Here is an 8,897-nt window from a genome sequence, read left to right as displayed (position 1 = left end):
CTCTGCTGGCAGAGAAAAGGTGCCCAGTCAGTAGGAGTAAGGGTTGGGCAAGTTGCTTGTTTTTAGCAACTAAGATATTTGACTTCTTAGGTTTTTATTTTTAGGAAAGGTATACATGCATATAATTTTAAGAATTAAATAATTCAAAGTTGATTATGAAAAGCAGTTGTACTGGAAATCAGTGTTCCATGTATCTCTTGCATAGACACGTCTTGTGAGGCACTGGCTGCCCTTTGTTCACTACTGTCTTTTTAGGGATGTGTGTATAGCAAAGAGCTTGGAAGATAGAAAGCACCTTCCTCCACAGTAAAGGGCAGGCAGGCAGGCTTAGTGCCCTTCATTAAAAAAAACCTGGGCGCCCAAATCTCAGTCTTCCTCTTCTGTAATGCAACCCACTGTGTGTGCAGGTGCCATCTGGCAACCTCTGCAGTGAAAACGAGCTCAGGGAAACAAAACAAAAATGCTGTGTTGTACTGCGACTGCTGTATTTAATAAACTGTTCTTTACCTCTTTGCCTCAGGAGTCTTGAGTCTTCTACTAGCATCCATGATACTGTGGCAAACTAACTTGCTAGCTGGCAAGTAGAATAAAAATTTCAGAGCCTTCACAGTTTCTGGCAAGCAGCCTGGGTGCCCCTTCCCCCCACACCCTGCCTGCATTAGCCTCTTCGGAGAAACCACTGTTAGCTATTAACTTTCTTTTGGTATTTTCCTCCTGCCACATCGCTAAATTATACCTAAGTATGTTGTTATTTCTTGATTTTCAAGTGTAGGCATTATCTGCTAAGTTGAATATTCAGTTCTCTTTCCTCCCTGCCATTCTTTTTCTACATCCATCCTTCCTCTCTTCTCATCCTACTATATAGATAGATCATAATTTGGGTCAGTCAAAAGCCTTGCAAATAAAGCAAGTTTTACTTCTTCCTTTTTTTTTTTTTAAGATTGTTTTATTTATTTATTATTATTATTTTTTTAAAGATTTATTTATTTATTTAATTCCCCCCCTCCCCTGGTTGTCTGTTCTTGGTGTCTCTTTGCTGCGTCTTGTTTCTTTGTCCGCTTCTGTTGTCGTCAGCGGCAGGGGAAGTGTGGGCGGCGCCATTCCTGGGCAGGCTGCTCTTTCTTTTCACGCTGGGCGGCTTTTCCTCACGGGCGCACTCCTTGCGGGTGGGGCTCCCCCACGCAGGGGACACCCTTGCGTGGCACGGCACTCCTTGCGCGCATCAGCACTGCGCATGGCCAGCTCCACACGGGTCAAGGAGGCCCGGGGTTTGAACCACGGACCTCCCATGTGGTAGACGGACGCCCTAACCACTGGGCCTAAGTCCGTTTCCCTGTTTTATTTATTTATTTCTCTCCCCTTCTCCCCCACATCCCGCCCCACATCCTGCCCCACATCCTGCCCCAGTTGTCTGTTCTCTGTGTCTATTTGCTGCGTCTTCTTTGTCCACATCTGTTGTTGTCAGCGGCACGGGAATCTGTGTTTCTTTTTGTTGCATCATCTTGTTGTATCAGCTCTCCGTGTGTGCAGCGCCATTCTTGGGCAGGCTGCACTTTGTTTTGTGTTGGGCGGCTCTCCTTATGGGGTACACTCCTTGTGCATGGGGCTCCCCTACTCGGGACACCCCTGCATGGCAGGGCACTCTTTGTGCACATCAGCACTGCGCATGGGTCAGCTCCACACGGGTCAAGGAGGCTCGGGGTTTGAACCTTGGACCTCCCATGTGGTAGACGGATGCCCTAACCACTGGGCCAAGTCTGCTTTCCACTTCTTCCTTTCTAATTTGGATGCCTTTTATTTCTTTATCTTGCCTAATTTCTCTGGCTAGAATTTCCAGTACAATGTGGAATAGTAAGGTGACAGTGAGCATTCTTGCCTTGTTTCTGATCTTGGGGGAAAGCTTTCAGTCTTTCAACACTGAGTATGTGAGTTGTGGGTTTGTCATATATGCTCTTTATCATGATGAGGAAGTTCCCTTCTGTTCCTAATTTTCTAAGTATCTTTTTCATGAAAGGGGTTGGATTTTGTCAGATGTCTTCTCTGTATCAATTGAGATGCTTGTGGGTTTTTCCCCCCCTTCTATGAATGTGGTGTATCACTTGATTGATTTTCCTATATTGAACCACCCTTGCCTCTTTGGGATAAATCCCACTTGACCATGGTTTATCATCCTTTTAATGTGCTTTTGGATTCAATTTGGTAGTATTTTATTGAGGATTTTTGCCTTATATTCAGATAAGGATTTATCCCTTATATTCATGAGGGATATTAGTCTGTAATTTTCTTTTCTTGTGACATCTTTATATGACATTGGTATCAGATTAATGCTGGCCTCATAGAATGAACCAGAAAGCATTCTTTCTTCAATTTTTTTGGAGGAGTTTGAGAAGGATTAGTGTTAATTCTTCCTTGACTGGTAGAATTCACTGGTGAATCCATCTTGTCCTGGGCATTTTATTTGTTGGGAGGTTTTATTCAATCTCTCTTTTTTTTAGATTTATTTATTCCGTGCCCCCCCCCCCAGTTGTCTGCTCTCTGTGTCCATTCACTGGTGTCTTCTTCTGTGTGTGCTTGTATTCTCATCAGGTGGCACTGGGGATTTGTGTCTCTTTTTGTTGTATCATCTTGCTGCATCAGCTCTCCATGTGTCTGGCATCACTCCTGGTTGGGCTGCGGTTGGGGCTACTCTCCTTGTGCAGGGCCCACTCCTTACGCAGGGGCATCCTTGCATGCGCCAGCACTCCTTGCGCACAGCAGCACTGTGCGTGGGCCAGCTCATCACACGAGCCAGGAGGACTGGGTATCGAACCCTTGGACCTCCTATATGGTAGGTGGATGCTCTATCTGTTGAGCCACATGCACTTCCCCTCATTCAATCTCTTTACTTCTTATTGGTCTGTTGAGAGTTTCTATTTTTTCTTGAGTAGTTTAGGTAATTTGAGTATTTCTAAAAATTTGTCCATGTCATCAAGATTATCTAATTTTTTGGCATTTATAGTATTCTCTTATAATCCTTTTTATTTCTGTAAGATTGATGGTAATGTCTCTACTTTGACTTCTGATTTTAGTTATTTGTGTCTTCCTCTTTTTTCTGTCAGTCTAGCTAAAGATTTGCCATTTTTATTGACCTTTTCACAGAACTAAGCTTTGAGTTCATCGATTCTATTGTTTTTTATTTATCCTGTCTCATTTATCCTATGCATCTTTTGCACCTTGCTTTTTCTCACTTATCTTTATAATATGGTATTTCTATACCCACACATAGAGGACTTGGGGTATTATCTTGAATCATTCATTATGTTTTTGACTTTCTCTTCTTTATTTTCTCTCTCTCCTCTCTTATTGGAATTGCTATTTTGTGATTATATACCTCCTAGATGGGTCCTCTAATTTTCTTGTCTTTTCTCTCCTACTTCCCTTTTAAAAGTTTCTCTACATTGAGATATTTCCATAATTTTGCCTTACATCATTTTTCTTCTCTGAATGTGTGTGTTGTTCACATCACACTGTTTTTGTTACACTGATGGGATGTCTTCTTTCAGCAATCTAAGAATTTTACTGATTTTTCTCCCCTACTCTGTATAAAGTCTGTTTCCTCTAAGTTGTTTTTTAAATTCCTTTTCGTCTCTTTCTTTTATGTTATAGGCATTTCTTGGATGTCAGATGATCCTGGATTGCCTGCTTCTACATATATAAGAGTGGGTGACTAAAAGCAGATTGGAAGCTGATTGTGTGTGTATGGGAGGGGGTGCTCACTGTAGGGCCATTGGCTAGTTATTTCATTGGGAGAACTCCCATGTCAATTTCTTTAAGTCATTTTTTGGCCAGCAGATCAGATTCCCCAAAGGAGATTCTCCCAGTCTTTAGCCTGGCTGCCCACATTCTGCAAGCCACACTGGGAAGAGGGCTCGGGGTGAGAGTAGGAGTCTTGGCATCTGTTAAGTTAGATGTTGGCGTAAGGGCTCTGATTTCAGCAGTTAGGCTGTCCTCAGTTGTGCCTAGTGCTTCTTAGTTCAGATACCCTTTCTAGAAAGACAGGAAAAAAATACCACTTCCAATCTTCTGCTGGAGTGGTGAAGGGGCACTTGCCTTTGAGGAGTGGAGATGGGCATCTGTTCTTTAAACAGAGTTTCAATTAATTTTTCTTATTTTCACCATTTCCCTTCTAGAGGCTCTTGGTCTTCTGGCAATTCCTGAACATTTTGGGGATTCTGTAAATCTGTGTCTGTCTCAGCTTCCCTGTGGTTGGTTTAGGATTCAGTTTTCTTAGGTCAGCCAAGTAGCCTGCCCACTGGCCATCTGCATTCTACTTTTCAAAATGCTTCTGCTCTTTTGTTCCTTTCTTCCATTTTTGTGGTTTAAGTCTAAAAATTCAGGTATTGTCATTTTAGTGGGTTATAAGATGGGAGTTTGTGTGTTCATTCCTTTGTTTATATGGGAATATGTTTTTATTGCAGAAAATTTATAAAAGAGACAAGCAAAAAGCAAACACTAATCTTGCATGCACTTTGGGCTGGCACTAGTAACACCTATTAGTTGTTTATGTATATTTTGTTACAAAAATGGGATAATACATTATATTACTTTAACTGTCCTTTTCACTTAAAATGTATTAAGAACACTTAATAATGTCAGAATTCTGCATTAAAAAATGATTATACAAGTGTTATTGTGTAAAGTGCAGATATGCAAAGAAAGAAAAAAATCCCCCAATATCCCAACGTCCAGAGATAATAATCACTGTAATATTTTGGTATCTGCCATTCTAATAGGCAGATTTGTATATAAGTATTTTAGTCCTAAAATAAAATTAGAATCTTTGCCTTTGTAAATATTCAGTCTTCTGTGGTGGACATATTTTAAACATATAATTGCAAATAATTCCCACAACAATTTCAAGTTCACTCATTCACTAAATACTTATTGAATGCTTACTATGTGCCAGGTCCTAAACAAAACAGCACAGTCCTTGCCCTCTTGGCACTACATTCTTGTGGGTGGATGCCTTTGTTTACCAAGGGCTGCCAATGTGAAGTACCAGAAATCGGTTGGCTTTTATAATGGGGATTTACTTGGGGTAAAACCTTACAGTTTTTGAGAAGCCCAAACTGAGGCACCATAAGAGATTCTTTCTCACCAAAGTCAGCTACTGTTGATCCTGGCGTGTTGCCACGTGGTGAAGCAAGATGGCTGCCCATCTCTGGCTGGTCTCTGCCTTCCCCTCCAGGCTCACCGTTTCTTCTTGAGCCCTGTGGGCCCAGCCTCTTGAGGCTTCTGCTTGAGTGATCCACAGTCTTCTGTCTCCTGGCACAGGGCTGTTTCTCTCCAGGCCGTCTATATCAGTCTCATATGATCTACTCTCTTCCCAATTTCAATTGCAAGCTATCAGGCAAATGACTCATCTATCCCTGGGGCATCGGCTGTTTTGAGTCTTGATCACATTGCAGGATAAAAAACAGCAGAGCTCTTTCTTTTTGTGTCTGTCTGAGTGAATGTCCATTTATTCAGATGCAGCAAGGAGGTGGGGACTCAACTTGAGTCCCACCTGACTAATCTTAACAGGTAACCTAATCAAAAGTCCCCTTAACTGAATTTATTGCATTCAAAAGGTATTACAGGGAAGTGGATTTGGCTCAATGGATAGAGCATCCGCCTACCACAAGGGAGATCCAAGGTTCAAACCCAGGGCCTCCTGACCCGTGTGGTGAAGCTGGCCCACACACAGTGCTGATGTGCGCAAGGAGTGCTGTGCCATACAGAGGTGTCTCCCGCATAGGGAAGCCCTACGTGCAAGGAGTGCGCCCCATAAGGAGAGCCGCTCTGTGCGAAAAAAGTGCAGCCTGCCCAGGAATGGGGCCGCACACACAGAGAGCTGACGACATAACAAAAAAGAGACAGAGATTCCTGGTGCTGCTGACAAGAATACAAGTGGACACAGAAGAATACACAGCGAATGGACACAGAAAGCAGACAACTGGGGGGGGGGGGGGGTGGGAAGGGGAGAGAAATAAATAAAAATAAATAAATCTTTAAAAAGAAAAAGGGTATAACACCTAGAGGAATAGATTAGTTTACAAACATAATCATTCTTTTTTGGGAATTCATAAAATAATCTCAAACCGCCATGGTGGAGACAGACATTAAACAAATAACTAAATATATAGTATGCCAGATGGTGGCAAGTGCAATGGAGGCAGGGAGAGTGGAAGGCAAGGCAGAGTCAGGTGGAATGCAATGAGTCTACCAGTTATCTGGGATGGTGAGGTAAGTCCTCTCTCAGAAGGTGCTAGCTGTTCAGAGACCTGAAGGATGTGAGGGAGTGGCCATGCATTTATCTGGGGGAAAATGTTGTCAAACTGAAGGCCCTGAAATAGGAGAAGGCTCCTTGTGTTGAACATTGGCTAGGAAGCTGTAATGACTGTAGGGGACAGCATGGTAGGATCCCATTAAATAGGCTGGCAAGGACCAGCACTGACAGAGTCTCGTAAGCCATAAGGATTGGGGTTTTCATGATGCATGGAATAGGGAGCCATTTGAAGGTTTTGAGCAGAAGAGTGACGTGATTTTACTTACCTTAAAAAACCTTTTAATTTTGAATTAAAATTTTTTAAAGATTTATTTATTTCCCTTCACCTCCTCTCCCCCCAGTTGTCTGTTCTCTGTGTCCATTTGCTGTGTGTTTTTGTTTTTGTCCACTTCTGTTGTTGTCAGCGGCATGGGAATCTGTGTCTCTTTGTTGTTGTGTCATCTTGTCAGCTCTCCATGTGTGTGGCATCATTCCTGGGCAGGCTGCACTTTCTTTCGCACTGGGCGTCTCTCCTTACGGGGCGCACTCCTTGCGCGTGGGGCTCCCCTACGCGGGGGACACCCTTGAGTGGCAGGGCACTTCTTGCGTGCATCAGCACTGCACATGGGCCAGCTCCACACGGGTCAAGAGGCCCGGGGTTTGAATTGCAAAACTCCCATGTGGTAGACGGATGCCCTATCCATTGGGCCGAGTTCCCTTCCCATAATTTTGAACTAATTTTAGATTTACAAAAAACCCACAAAAATACATTTTCCATATACTCTCGCTTAGCCTTCCCTAATGTTAACATTGATCATAAACATAGTGCTGTGATGAAAAACAGGAAAATTACCATTGGTTTATTATTATAAACTATAGCCCTTATTCTAATTTCCCTAGGGTTTTCACCAATGTCCTTTTTCTTTCTGTTGCAAGATCCAATTCAGGTTCTCTCATTGCGTTGTTAATTCTCCTAATCATCCTTAATCTTTTTCAGTCTATAATGGTCACTCAATAATGAATTGTTTTATTCATTACTGAAAGTGGAATACTGAAGTCTCCAACTATTATTGGGACCTACCTAGTTCTCCCTTCAATTCTGTCATTTTTGCTTCGTATATTTTGCATTCATTTATCTCTTGTTGGGTGCATATTTTTTTTATGATTGTTATGTCTTCTTCTTCTTCTTTTTTTTTTTTTAAGATTTATTTATTTATTTAATTTCCCCCCTCCCCTGGTTGTCTGTTCTTGGTGTCTATTTGCTGCTTCTTGTTTCTTTGTCCGCTTCTGTTGTCAGCGGCAAGGGAAGTGTGGGTGGCGCCATTCCTGGGCAGGCTGCACTTCCTTTTCACGCTGGGCGGCTCTCCTCACGGGCGCACTCCTTGTGTGTGGGGCTCCCCCACGCGGGGGACACCCTTGCGTGGCACAGCACTCCTTGCGCGCATCAGCACTGCGCATGGCCAGCTCCACATGGGTCAAGGAGGCCCGGGGTTTGAACCGCGGACCTCCCATATGGTAGACGGACGCCCTAACCACGGGGCCAAAGTCCTTTTCCCTGTTATGTCTTCTTGATGGATTGGTCCTTTTATCATTATAAAATATCTTACTTTGTCTCTAGTAACAGTATTTGCCTGAAAATCTACTTCGTCTGATATTAGAACAGTTATTCCAACTCCCTTCAGGATATTGTTTACATGGTACTTCTTTTTCCATCATTTTACTTACAGCATATTTGTGTTTGAATCTAAAGTAGACAGCATATAGCTGGGTCATTTTTTTCAAAATCCATTATGCCAAACTTCTGCTTTTTTAAAAAAAATAATTTTTATTAGAGAATTTGTAGGTTTACAGAAAAATCATGCAGAAAACAGAGTTCCCATACAATCCTCCTTACACACACATTTTTTCCTGTTATTAACAACTGTGCATCAATGTGGTACCTTTGTTACAACTGATGACAGAATATTATTATAATTGTACAATTAACTATAGCCTATAGTTTATATTAGCATTCACCGTTTGTGTTATACAGCCTTACTTTTAAAAATGTTTTATTCTAGTAACATATATACAACATAAACTTTCCCCTTTTAGCCACATTCAAGTATATAGTCAGTGGTTTTAATGAAATTCACACTGTTGTGCTACTATCACCACCATTCATTACCAAAACTTTTCCATCACCTCAACAGAAATTCTGTACCATTTAAGCATTAACTCCCCATTCCCCATCCCCATCTGACCCCTGGTAAACTGTGTTCTAATTCCTGACTCTACGAATTTACTTATTCTAATTATTTCATATCAGTGAGCTCAAACAATATTTGTTCTTTTGTGTCTGGCTTATTTCACTCAGCATATGACGCCTTCAAGGTGCATCCATTTTTTGCATGTATCAGAACTTCATTCCTTTTTATGGCTGAGTGATATCTCATTGCATGTACATACCACATTTTGTTTATCTGTTCATCTGCTGATGGACGCTTGGGCTGCTTCCATCTTTTGGCCGTGTGAACGTCACTATGAACATCAGTATGCAAATACTTGTGTGAGTCCCTGCTTTCAATTCTTTGGGTGTATTCTTAGCCGTGGTATTGCTGGGTCATAGGGC

This window comes from Dasypus novemcinctus, chromosome 2 (assembly GCF_030445035.2).
Source record: "Dasypus novemcinctus isolate mDasNov1 chromosome 2, mDasNov1.1.hap2, whole genome shotgun sequence".
Classification (NCBI taxonomy): Eukaryota; Metazoa; Chordata; class Mammalia; order Cingulata; family Dasypodidae; genus Dasypus; species Dasypus novemcinctus.
Note: the sequence above shows the minus strand (reverse complement) of the source record.